The 14,196-nt window shown below is 41.3% G+C and overlaps 1 protein-coding gene across 3 annotated transcripts in view; it reads left to right on the plus strand.

Moving 5' to 3' along the window:
• The window catches only part of PARL (presenilin associated rhomboid like), a 598,848-nt gene that overhangs the window by 309,931 nt on the left and 274,721 nt on the right, over window positions 1-14,196 (plus strand). The window lies entirely within an intron of this gene.

Consider the following 14,196-nt stretch of genomic DNA (forward strand, 5'->3'; position numbering starts at 1 on the left):
ATATTTAATAAGCTCTGAAAGGAAGGATTTTTTTTCTCTTCTCTTCTCTCTCGTTTTCTTTCCCTTTTATTTTATCACATGTCTTTGGCCCCTATGGCAGCTAAGGGAATTAGCCTATGGTGGAGTGCCATCAGAGTCAAGGCGCTCCGCCAGAATAGATTATGTTTTGGAGGATCCTAATAGAGGTCCTTCCAGGATCATAGTGAGTAAGGTTTTTTTGTAGTTGGAGCCTTTTTTTTTTTTTTTTTTTGTAAGGTCGGGAAGCATACATATGGTTTAGGGTGGCCAAGTCTAGGGCACACAAGGGGGGGGGGGGTAAAGGGACAGAGAGGGGGAGGAGGGTTACAGGGAGTATAAGAGGATGGACATTAGTAGTTTGAGGTGTTGTGACAGTTGCATATTGCTTTCCTGTTTTATTTTTGAATACAGTGACAGAGGCGTAGCCAGGTTTTGATCTCAGGGGGAGCAGACCTTTACAAAATAGGCGCCGGTTGGTGTCAGCTAGACAGCAATGTCTGTGTTGTTGCTCAGGGGCTGTGGCGGGCAATGATTAATACAGGCTGTCTCTGTTGTGTCCTGCCTAAAAAGAAACAGTAAGTTACATCAGTAGGCAGGACGCAGAAGAGGTTCCTGGACTGGCCAGAGCAGGCAACCTGTCTTCTTAACTTCAAATAAAAATATTCAAATCGTGACCATCACCTCAGGAATAGCACACCCAGTCCTTCCACTGCTAGACACCTTGTTTAAATCAGATGGGCTTTTGTGTGGTGGCTCTACAGGATATGAAGAACATTAGTCTTGAGCATTTTTATCTTGGGTGACCTTTGGTGGCCCTTGCCCCAGAGCCTACTTTCAAATAGGGCTAGACACTTTGTGAAATAACACAAACCCCTGCAAAAAGACACCCACAACCTATACTGAAAACTTACCACACCAAAACAGCCCTAACCCACCTATGAAAAGACAATGCTATAAATATTACAGTGTGACCTAGAGAAGTGTTTCCCTAGGTGGTCCTGGAGTACCCCCTTGCCATTCAGGTCTTCAGGCTATCCACAATGAATCTGCATGAAAAAGATTTGCATGTAATGGAGGCAGTATATGCAAATCAATGTCATGCATATTTATTGTGGATATCCTGAAAACCTGACTGGCAAGGGGGTACTACAGGACTGCCGTAGAACACAAAACTTACCACACCATAACAGCCCTAAACCACCTATCAGAAGACAGTGCTATATATATATATATATATATATATATATATATATATATATATATATATATATATATATATATATATTATACTGGGCTCTGGAGCACCAGTATACCTACTGTTGGGGAAACTGGAACAAGCTGCACTGTTACACATTCCTACACAGATACTACATGTTAGCAGAATCCTTCACCTCAGTCACACATGCAGAACATGGACAGACCCTTATCTATATAACATAAGAGTAGCCATACTGGGCCAGACCAATGATCCATCTAGCCCAGTATCCTGTTTCCAATGTGGCCAACCCAGGTCACAAGCATTTGGCAGAAACCCAAATTGTGACAACATTCCATGCTACCAATCTAATGCAGAATAGGGAGCCGAAACCCCCCCCCCAAAAAAAAAAACAACAAAAAAAATTGAAATAGAGACCCCCTGCCCAAGGAAGCCAGACTCTAAACAGTGCTATACTGGTAAAAAAAAAAAAAAGAGACAGAAATGCATTTTCTCCTGTACTTTGCAAAATAAAAATATAAAAAATGTACATTTTACAAAGCAGGTACATCTCAGTGCTTACAAAGTATTAAATAAAAATAATTTTTTTCTACCTTTGTTGTCTGGGAATAGTCTTTTTTTCTGTTACATTTGTACCCTGCGCTTTCCCACTCATGGCAGGCTCAATGTGGCTTACCTGGGGCAATGGAGGGTTAAGTTACTTGTCCAGAGCTGCCTGTGCCTGAAGTGGGAATTGAACTCAGTTCCTCAGGACCAAAGTCCACCACCCTAAGCATTAGGCTACTCCTCCACTCCACTCATGTTCCATGAGTCAGCCTTACAAATTCTTTTCCAGGTTGACCTTTCCATTTCTTCTCTCGCCTCTTTCTTCTTCTTTTCCTTCTACATCTGTCTCCAAGTGCACCATCATTTTTTCCTCTGCACCACTATTTGTCCTGTCCAGCATCTCCCTTCTGTGTCCCTTGCCCCTACCCTGCTCCCAAGTTCAGCATCTGCCCTTTCTGTGTCCCCATCTTCCCCCCCCCCTTTTCAGCACAAGCCTACCTGGTCTCCTCATCTCCCCCTTTCTAGCATCTGCCATCCTGGTGTCCCCACCTCTCCCTTTTTCTAACATTGTCCTGTGTCCCCATCTTCCCAGCATTACCCCTGTTACCATCTTCCCCCTTTTCCAGCATTACCTCTTTGTCCCCATCTCACCCCTTTTTCACCATTGACCCCATATCCCCCTTCCAGTGGTGCCCCTCTGTGTCCCTATCTCCCCCTCCTCTTTCCACCTCTTTAATGTCGCTTTCGGCACCTAATCACAACACCTCTACTCAAGAAATCGAGACTACCCCAACTTGACATTTCGTCCTTTAGATTGTAAGCTCTTCTGAGCAGGGACCGTCCTTAGTTATTAATTTGTACAGCGCTGCGTAACCCTAGTAGTGCTCTAGAAATGTTAAGTAGTAGTGCCTTCTCTGTGTCCCTATCTACTCCCCCCTTTCCAGTAGTGCCTTCTCTGTGTCCCTATCTACTCCCCCCCCTTTGCAGTAGTGCGCTCTTTATGTCCCTATCTATTCCTCACTTTCCAGTAGTGCCCTCTTTGTGTCCCTATCTACTCCCCCCTTTCCAGTAGTGCCCCTATGTCCCTAATTTCCTCCTCCCTCTTTCCAGTAGTGCCCTCTCTGCGTCCCTATCTACTCCCCTCTTTCCAGTAGTGCCCCTGTGTCCCTAATCTTCTCCTTCCTCTTTCCAGTAGTGCCCTCTCTGTGTCCCTATCTACTCCCCTCTTTCCAGTAGTGCACCTGTGTCCCTATCTCCTCCTCCCCTTTCCAGTAGTGCCCTCTTTGTGTCCCATCTACTCCCCCCTTTCCAGTAGTGCCCTGTGTCCCTAATCTCCTCATTGCTCTTGGCCATTGTAGTCTGGAATTCTTCAAACTTATCCATGTGCAGGGAGGGAAAGCTGCTGCTTTAGCTGGGTTTCCTGTTGCTTCATCTGCTCACATTTATGCTGTGACTCTGAAGCTTCATTCAGCAAAAACTCTCTTTCTCGCTGGTGTTTCTCCTCTGCTTCTTTCATGAGCTGCCTAGTTTGCTGAAGTTTGGCATCAACCAGCTGTTGCTGCAGTTCCTTGTGTTTGAACGCCTTGTCGATGTGCTCTTCTCGAAGCGTATACTGCTCAATTAGCTTTTTCAATTTCTCTCCCAGTTCCATGTTTTCTTGCCACAGTTTAGCATTGTACATATCGTGCTGCTCCATCTGGGCTTGGATTTCATTCAGTGTCATTTGGAAGTGTGTGCTCGCCTCCTTACATCTTTCCTCATCATCACGTGCTTGCTGGAGATTTTCCTCCTTTAGCGTCTAGTTGTGACGTTGGAGCACGGCAGAGTGATTCCAGTTTGTTACGGGCCAGGATGCAGATGCACCTTCTCTTTCATTACCTGGGCTTGCTTCTTCTGCATCGCTTTCATCTGCTTCTGCACGTTCCTGCTCTCCTCCAAGAGATCCACCTATTTCTTGCAGAGTGCTGCCAACTTTTCTTTTGGCGTACAAAAAGTGTTCAGCGCCTGCATCAACACCAACACTTCTTTTCCTACAGCTTTTTCTTTGCTTGTGTCACTCTCTGGATCCTTTTGTCACTCTCTGGATTCACGGTCAGCCTGCCAGCGTCGGGGCTTCTCCTCCTGAGGCGCATCCCGCCGCCTACTCTAAGCAACTTCCTGTTTTCCGCAGAGGTGGGATGCGCCTGAGGAGGCGAAGCCCCGACAGTGGCAGGCTGACTGTGAATCGCCGGTGCCGGAGAGAGAACGCTTCGGGAAGTAAAAGTGAAGTGACCTCGCGGATGGGAGAGCACGGGCAGAAGAGATAGGACTCGGGAGGGAGCAGAAAAATAAAATATTTATTGGGTTGAGGCGCATAGGCGCCATTTTTTTCTCAACAGCTGTTTAGGGGAGCAACTGCTCCCCCTGTGCCCCACCTGGCTACGGTTCTGTACAGTGACCCTCTGGTGGTATTTTGCCCAACATCGGGTGCATTGCAGAAGAGGGTCCAAGAGGGGTAGAGAGGGGGAGAGGGAGGTTGAAAGGGGGAGGATAAAACATGGGGGGGGGGGGGAATTAATTGACAATTATAGAAATAACAGTTATTGGTTGTACTGTTCATGTGCTCTTGATGCAACATTGCAAATGCATTTTCGGTTCTTGTTGTCAATCAACAGATTGAAATAGGAAACACAAATATATAAGAGGGAGAAGAGGGAACTGACAAATTAAAACTTGAATGGATAAAGTCATCTGTGAGAAGCCCCCACAATTTCGCAGCTTCAAAAACAACTGTGGACTTTGGGGCCTGATAGAGATTGGGCACTGCTTCGCCGCAGGTGGGAAGCAGATACCAAAGTAGATTTAACTAGTTGGGACATAGCAGCTTACATTCGGAACATCCCTAAACTGATTAGTGGTGCAAATTATAGAGAATGTGCATTTAGAATAACACACAGAGCATATTTCACACAACGCCAGTTTTATAGAGTGGGAGGGATTGACACACCAACCTGTATGAAATGCACACTGGAGGAAAACTCGTTCTATCACGCATTTTGGGAATGTACAAAAATACAGTTTTTTTGGAAAAAGATAGTGGCATTTATGAATTCAATCTCTTCGCGTACTATAGTGGGCACCTCGCTGCAATTACTATTGGATTACCCAGGGGCATTCCGTGGCCTTACGGCAGATGAAATATTGTTAAATCGTAAGTTATGTTTGGTGGCAAAAAAGTGTATTTTGCAATGCTGGACTTCGGATAAACCCCCAGAATACTGGCATTGGCGAAACCAGGTGCATCTTTTAATGACATGGGAAGCAAGAGATGCAAAAGGATCATGTCGTGGAAAAAAATGTTTCCTTAAAGTTTGGGGGCCTATGTTGGATATATTATCGCAGAGAGGCCGAAGTCTTATACTCAATACGCTTTGATAATCCTATAGAATAATGGTACGCACACATGAACCCATAAGTACAATGTAGCTATTAATGACCAATAGGAGGGGAGAGGGTGGGGGGGAGGATAGGAAGGGGGGAAAGGAGGGGGGCATGTATAAGATGATTGTGATGTATATTTAACAAACACCCTCTTAAATGTTTGGCTGTTAAAGAGCATGTTTGGGAGGGTAGGTACGGGGACAGGGGGAAGATTCATAAAAATATTGATGATGGAATTTATTGATGTATGCAAGTTAATATGCTGTATTACTTACAATGTCCAATGATAGATATACTGGTAATGTTAAAATGTTTATAATGTTGAATCATCAATAAAAACAGTTGAAACATAAAGTCATCTGTGAGACATGTATTAACTGACGCAGAAATTCTGGTTTGTTCTGTTGAGGGTGTTTCTTTTGGTGGGCTACTATAAATAAGAATTTAGACTGGATCAACTATATATATTACAATCAGCAGAGATTTGTGAACTACACTAGAGATGCAGTTCAAGGAATTGCAACACAATTAGACGCCACCAGCAGGATGACGTTGGAAAATAGATTAGTTCTTGACCAGATTTTGGCATCGGAGGGCGGAGTGTGCCGGAAAATAGGTACACAGTGTTGCACCTTTATCCCCAACAACACTGCTCCAGATGGATCAATCACCAGAGCTTTGGAAGGTTTAACCTCACTGTCACAAGAATTGGCAGAAAACTCTGGCGTTGATACATCCTGGACAGGTTGGATGGATAGAGCTTTTGGTAAATGGAAAACATTTATCATTTCAGCAGCCACGACCATAATCATAGTGGTAGCAATTTTTGTATTAGTAGGATGTTGCATAATCCCTTGTGCTAGAGGCTTGGTAGAACGCTTAATTGAAACTGCAATAATGAAAAAGACAACAGCAGGACAATATGTCCTGTACGAAAATCTCCTTCCCAACACCACAGGAGATAACACATTGGACTATCTCCCTCTGAGAAGGACCAATCGCTATGCAAATGCTAGAGACATGGTAGAAATGTCTGCAACTGTATAATCAAATATAGCACACAGGGATACAATATAGAACGTTAAGCTTTATGAAATAATGCAATAAAAACAAAGAAATATAAGTATATAATCAAATATAACTATATAATCAATGCAAAACTCTCTATATAACCTATAATCAGTATATAACCAAAGGAATGATTGATTGTTATGAATATATATACACACCTATATAAGAGTAAGAATAGAACCTGCATACTAATGGGTTGAGCAAAAGTATTGGTATAAAAGAAATGACTGAAGTAGTGCCTATGTTATGATCTGACTCTCAGTAATTTGACCATATCAGGTTTTAGAATAGACTCTGCAGGACAACAGTTTTACAAGGATACCTTCTGGAATGGATGGTACCATGGTACGTTAACCCTGGTGTCACCCTATGGGATAGGGTGAAGAGGGGAATGTTAATATGGATTGGAGCTTGAATATCCACTGGAATGGTGGTAAGCCAGGTTACAGGACTTTGGTCAGCAGAGAAGCCTTGACTAGGCCTGATAACCCACTAATGGCATAACAGTTGAGAACCTGCAAACGCAGGACTATATGATGAAGTCTTAATAGAACCTGAAACTAATTACAAATTGAATATAGCATATATGATGATAGGATAATAGATAAAAATGGTTTGTAAAATCTAGCTTGTATCTCTATAACATGGCACACAGGTCATAAGATTATATAAAAATAGATTATGAAACTGGATGTTTCTATAAAAGATAAAGACAAGATGTTCAGGGTGACGGAAATGATGCGAGGTTTTGAAATAGCAAAAGAAAGAGATGTTTACCGGAAAAGACAGTTGGGTACAGATGGACACCTGGCCGGAAAAGAAATCTTACAAAATAACTAGAACAGGAAAGAAGTTGGTACAAAAAGTACAAATGAACATCTGCCGGAAAAGAGGAAAAAAATTGGTACAGAGATATTGGCCAATAAGATGAAAAAATAGGTACTGCCATAAGCCTCTATTAAGATCTGTGCCTATAAAAGAGTTAACATTCAGACAGAAAAGTTAGAAGCTTCTTCAGCACTTGACCGACGGCAGAGCTCTGTGCATTTGAACCTAGATGTATGTATTAAACTGAAGACTTTATCTTGGTAAGAATAAACAAGATCTTATTCCTGAAAACTATCTTTGTCTTTATTCCTACATATTGTATTATATGTACTCTTTCCTTATTATCTGCTATACACAAATAAACTACACAGACTGAACCAGAAAGAGTAGATTAGAAATATATATATATGTGGGAACATAAATGGCCCAGGATACACCTAGATCCAGAAAGACAGAAAGCAGTGGTCATGGGAATTAGTTTCGAACTGCGACAGCTGATGCCTCCCCAGAACAGACCCCCCTGGGATTGGAGGGAAACTGTAAAGAATCTTTTGGATGAACTTAAGATGTTCAATCCCCCACGTGGAAGAGTCCAGAAGGGGTTAGAAAGAGGAGCAGTTAAACAGGGTCATCAATATATATATACAGATACCGATAAATATGAGACTACTTTATTAGTTGGGGGTAGGTCCAAAGACTCGGACCTTCCCCATTGCTATGTTTGATGTGTTATTGCTATGGAGTTGGGAATTACTTTGGGTTTGTTAACATACAGTAAATGGAGCTATGATACTGTTGTTGTAAAGAGGGAGGAGGGACAAATGTAACGGAAAAATGAACAAACTGTACAAGCTCATGGTTGTAACGTTTTATTGACTGTTCAATAAAAAATGTTTAAAATTAAAAAAAAAAAACATACAACAGCAGAAATAGTAACATACATAGTAGATGACGGCAGAAAAAGACCTTCATGGTCCATCCAGTCTGCCTAACAAGATAAACTCACATGTGCTACTTTTTGTGTATACTCTACCTTGATTTGTACCTGTCCTCTTCAGGGCACAGACCGTATAAGTCTGCTCAGCACTATCCCCGCCTCCCAACCACCAGCCCCGCCTCTCAACCATCGGCTCTGGCACAGACCGTATAAGTCTGCCCAGCATTATCCCCGTCTCCCAACCACCAGCCCGTGCACAGACCGTATAAGTCTGCCCAGCACTATCCCCGCCTCACAACCACCCAATCTCGGCTAAGCAATGGGTAAGGGGACGGGTGCGTTACTGTGGAGATTGTTAAGACTGTCAGAAAATAGCGAACAAGAAATTTGTTTTCAATCGCGTGCCCACTCAGTTGGAAGCTGCAAAGGGCTGGAGTTTGGCGGGTTTCGCGTGTTCTTCAAATATCTTGGAGACAGAAGACGGCCTAGAAGACGGCCTAGGATGTGATAATTGACAAGACAAAGTGGCATTGGCCTAACTAACTGAAACTCACAGAGGCTGCCAAAGGACGTAAAGATAATTGCAATCAGGAAAGAAGTGGCTGAGAAGCATTTATATCTCCACAGATAACAATTGGAGGTAATTTCCATCTGTAAAGGATGATTTAAATGTAGAAAATGGCTGTTATAGAACTATGTGTGTGAGTAGTCACACACAAGAAGGAGGCACACTGCAAAATTGTTTTTTTTACACACTTTGTGTGTAGGCATTACTAGGGTGTAGTTGGAATGTATGCACATATTTTATAAAATACACATGTAGTTATATAGCATACACTCATACACACACACACTTAGTACTTTTCTGCAAAGGTTTTGTGCACACCAGAGGTCATTGTATGAGTCTATTTTGTAAAGGCGCATCAACCCCTATGTTATTTGTACAATTGGTGCTTTTTTGACATTTCACATAGATGGCTTGCTACAAAATTACTCCCTCAATGTATATAACCTACAAATTCTGGAGTTAACTCAGGAGCAGCAACACACCCTCTCCCTAACCAGGCACTTCAGAAATAACACAAAACCTATTAAAAAAATTGCATTTCAAACCTGAATAGCAAACTTGCCATTCCAAACTCCTAAGACTCAGTTAACAAACATTCTGTCTATGAAAGCAGCATTGCAAATAACTATACTATATCATGGTACCCCCAATGCATCTTATCAGAGCCCGACGGTGACCCTTCCGTTTCACTTAGGCAGCTTCATCAGGGGCTGTGTCTTCAAACTGAAATTTCCATATAATGCTGCCAAGCAGAGAAGCCTTCTTACCAGGCTCACAATTCAGTGCTTCAACACACTGTCAACTCTTTCAACAGTGCCTTTAAAAACAAAAAATCAAAGTTAACTGCGATCTATAATTTAACTAACAACTGTATTGTATAGAGGTGCACTGCAAATTCACAAATCGTCAAAAGTGTCTTCACACTCTGACTTCATCAAATGCTTAAACAAACCTTTTACAAAATGGCATCTGACTAATTAGGCAGTACAACAAAAAAAGTGGGAGAGCGACCAAGGATACCAAAGACTGGAAGATGTATGTAGATAGTTTATTGAAGCATGGAGACTCGACACAATGTTGTGTTTCGGCCGTTAGGCGTGCATCAGGAGTCTCTTCCACAGAATGCTTCTGAAACGTGATGGTGAATAATCTTCAGAGTAGCAAAATAGTCTTTAAAAAGACTGTTGTAAAAGTAGATGCGTAGGTCTGAATGGACTTCTGCACGCACTGCAAAGTATTTGTATTATCAAAAGAGTATGTGGTGATTGATGATTCAATATAAACAAAAAAAGGCGCCAAAGAAAAGGCGCTAAAAAAACGCCGAAAAAATGTATCCCCCTAGATTAGATACCATCTCTTGATCTGGGGAGCTGTTGCAGATTGCACTGGCTCACAATGGTTAACCTTGCTGCAAATAGCATATTAAGAATGAATTTCCTTTGACTCTCTTCAAAAGACTCGAAATCCCCCACCCCCTACAAGCATAACCAGGGTCATCAAGCTAAAGCCTTGGGTGCACACTGTATAATATAAGTCCAAACCATTTTCCAAAAGTTTTGCTCCACTTCACAGGACCACCACACATGATTAAAAGAACTAGAATCCCCACATTCCCACCAGCAATCACCCGTGGGCCACTTATCCATATGGAATAACTGTATGGGCTTGCATAAAACATGTTCACCACGCAATATTGCAGCTGTCTGTATTTAGTAACCTATGAACATTTATAAATATAAGCGTGCAATTTCCCTCAATCTCATTCTAATAGAAGTATGGTCATTAATGAATTCCAATGGGCCTCATCACACCTCATCTGTGTTGCTTCGCCCTCAAGGAGGCCTTGATATAATTTGGGCAATACTTATTATATGATTTGTCAAGGAACAAAATTTTCTCATAGAGTTTTGTGGATCTAGTCAGCTGTCTCATAATATTGGCCCGAACAAAAAAAATCTTAGTTGAAAATAAGTGAAAAAAGGAACCAAAATCCCTCCTCACCCATTGCTTCAACAGACTTTTAGTGATCACCACCCTGTTTTCTATCAAATACTTAAATTTGTCGACCTCCTTCCTCCCTCACTCCTGACTCAACCTCTTCCATCCCATCTGTGTTAAGAAGAAATAATCCCTTATCTAACCTTCTGGAAATATGAGTAGTTAATCCAGCCCTTCATTTTGCACTTCCCATTCCTTTATCAATAGACTTAGATATGGATGTGATTTATCAACTGTGGACTCCCACCTTTCTGGAACCTAAGAACACCCTGTTTGGGATCGAAACCAGTCAGATATGTGGCGCACACAGCTCGCCATCACAAACAGACGACGATTTAAAAGTCCTAGACCACCCCTCGCCCTAGGCAACATAGCTCTCGCTAGAGGAATTCGTGCTCATTTGCCCTGCCAGATAAAATCAGATAATTGTTTATTCAGCCACTTCTCATCTTTACCAGATAACAACAATGGCATGGTTTGACATACATAAATCCACTTAGGGAAAAGAATCATATTATATAAGGCTATACGACCCAAGAATGATAAGGATAGCCCCCTCCACCTTGTAAAAATCTCACTTATCTGTTTTTTTTTAACACCTTCATATTAATAATCGTGAGTTGTGTTAGATCTACGGTGTTTTTAATTACCTCTTCTTATAGACCTCTTTCTGACTCCTTCCCACAGGGGACTAAAGGTACTTATTTCATATATTAGGTTCTGTATAGTTTCTCTAACCTCCATTGTCACCCAATCATAAGGGAGTGGCATTAGGAGCCGTAATTGAAAACTAATTCCCATAACTACTGCTTTCTGTCCAAAACTGAGTGTCACTTGTATGTGATCTACCTTGTAGGCTAAATGTTAGGTAAAGAGAAGATAGAATCAATAAAAATAGAGACAGAGATAGGTTTAGATAGATAGGTACATTTTATTTCTTACCCAAACACAAGTCTTCAAGTTGATACAAATACAGACATCAGATTCTGGTTTCAGCCGCACAGGGCTTCGCCGTCTGACAGAAGCTTTGGAGAGGACTCTCAAACTGAGCCAAAATCTCTCCTCTTTTATACCCTATCTTCTCCATAGAAGTGAATGGTGAGATACCTTGCTCCTAATCTTTCTCACTTTCTGAGATCATACTTTCCCATGCGATCTGCTATCTGATGTGCCCACCTCCTTCCGTTCTCAGCTACTGCTAATTATCAACATGTTTTGGGAAGCGTTGAGATAACAGTTTCTCATCTTCCGGCTGCAATACTTTTCATACCTTTCTCATGAACTCTGTATTACCTCTGTATCATTGTATACCAAAACTAATAAGCTCCATTTTATTCATCTGATCTTTCATTACAGATGCTATATTGATTTAAAAATTGTACCAATTTGTGTCAGAAGTCATTATTCAGACCTGCTCTTTGCAGATTCTCAAATATTAAATCATTTACTTGTTGTTTGGCCTAATCAGTACTTTTTCAGTTGTTTTCGGCTGCATAGCTTTGGCCATCACTATTCCAGTGGTAGCCTTAAAGCTAGGCCATATATTAACATTCCCCTCTTCACCCTATCCCATAGGGTGACACCAGGGTTAACGTACCTTGGTACCATCCGTTCCAGAAGGTATTCTATGAGGCCATCAAATTATCTGAGTCTTAAGATCAACTGGTACAATTTGTTTAGTTTTCGGTTGAGACTTACTCAAACCTGTAGCGAGAAATGTTTTTATGAATGGGACTAATCCATGAGCTCATTTACAAAATCCCATGAAATATAGGTATGCGGGTAATAGCAATTTCAGGTGGATCATACTAATAAACACTTTCAGGTCTTTCTATGGCTTCTATTGTATCCAATGTATCTGTCTCAGTGGTCCTTGGAAGGAATAATGGTTTTGATTAAGCATTGTTATGGGCTCAACAAATAGTACTCTGATTGCAGGCTGTTTAAGGTTGTAGGTATTCAGAATCCTTAAACAGGTCGGGATTCCTGGACCTTACTAGTACTCATCATTGGCATCCAATCATGAGCACTAATAAGTGGATAGCAAGTATGAGGTTGCCTCATACAGCAAAAATGGTCAATCCTAGGAAAATTTATATTAACCAAGGTCATGCATGGATCTTGACATATGCATAATGACCTGGAAGTATGGGAAGCATTGTATATATCCGTTACCCCTCTTGGAGCTTAGTCAAACCTACAGAAAGACATGCAGCTCAAGTAAGCCTACACCAAAGTTAAACAATTGCATAACAGGTTGATACTAACAGAGTTTACATCTACATTATGATATCTTAGCCAGTATTAGGGTTTGATGTTACCCTTGTATCCGAGCAATATCGACTTTAATTTAAATTACATAAACAGAAATAACGGGGAAACTCGTGGAAAAACAATTAGAACAATAAAGGAAATAATAGGAAAATAAAAATAAAACCTTTTCAATATCTAGACAGGACTGCTGCTAAACTGAAAATAAAACATAATATGAATCTATAATGTCCATAAACAGCAACAGTAGTTCTCAAATTAAGTATCAGTTCAAAAGTTTCTTTCATCGAACATGGTCGAGGCGGTGGAAGCGTTGAAGAATCTGGACGGAGTTCTGGAAGATCCAACAGGGCTGGGTTTTCAGGCTGGCTTGCTGAAGGAAGTGGCCGGTTTTGAGATGGTTAGACTGGTAACATCTGGTTCTATGGCTGAGTAAACACGTATATCTTTCACATGGACCCAAGACTTGTGGTCCAGTAGTTTGCAAGGTGTAAAGATTATTGCCACAATCTTGGGGGATCTAACATTATTTGGGCCAGGATAGATTTTGAAGACGTACTTGTGGTGTACAAAGTGGGATCTTTTCATGTCTTTATTCTAGGCATACACTATCATAATCAGTCCATCAAGAGCCAGAGGCTGGCAAAGGAATAAGCAAAATAACTGTATGCCTGAATGATACATTGCTATATTTTAGTGGGCATAATCAGTGTGAATTGAATAGACATGAAAGACAATGTCAACATGGAGAAAACAGTGCTAATTAAGTGCAAAAGCAAAAGGGAAACCAGAAGGGTTCAATAATGAAAACCCAATTTACATAAATAGCAATAGTATATATGAAATTATATCTCCTGATTGGTAGGGATCAGAGCTTCAACTGCAACCCTCTTAATACTAGGAATTGGGATTTGCATAATATATCCCCACTTCTGGCTTGCATAATGTGCAAGACAGATTGGTAATTATTACAAAGACATGATCAAATAACAATGGTAAAGTATATGGAACAAAAGAGAAGATTAAAAAAAACAATTAGAATTTAGAGATGATGGTAAATGTTCAACTATTGATGTATGGAGGGCAATGCATCGCAATCTATCGCCAATAGATATGGAATCTTCACCTACGATGACTACCATTCACCAAGGGTTGAGCCCTCAGCTGCAGGAGGCCAGCAGGACTTACGAGCTAGATGATTCAGAAGGAAGGGTAGAGGCCAAAGCTTTGTGTAACTCCAGCAAGTGGAGAGCCTATCTCTTTTGCTCATGGACCAATTGATGCATCTGTAATGTCTCGTTTCTCACACCAGGTAATGTTGGG

This window comes from Microcaecilia unicolor, chromosome 10, assembly GCF_901765095.1.
Source record: "Microcaecilia unicolor chromosome 10, aMicUni1.1, whole genome shotgun sequence".
NCBI classification, from domain to species: Eukaryota; Metazoa; Chordata; class Amphibia; order Gymnophiona; family Siphonopidae; genus Microcaecilia; species Microcaecilia unicolor.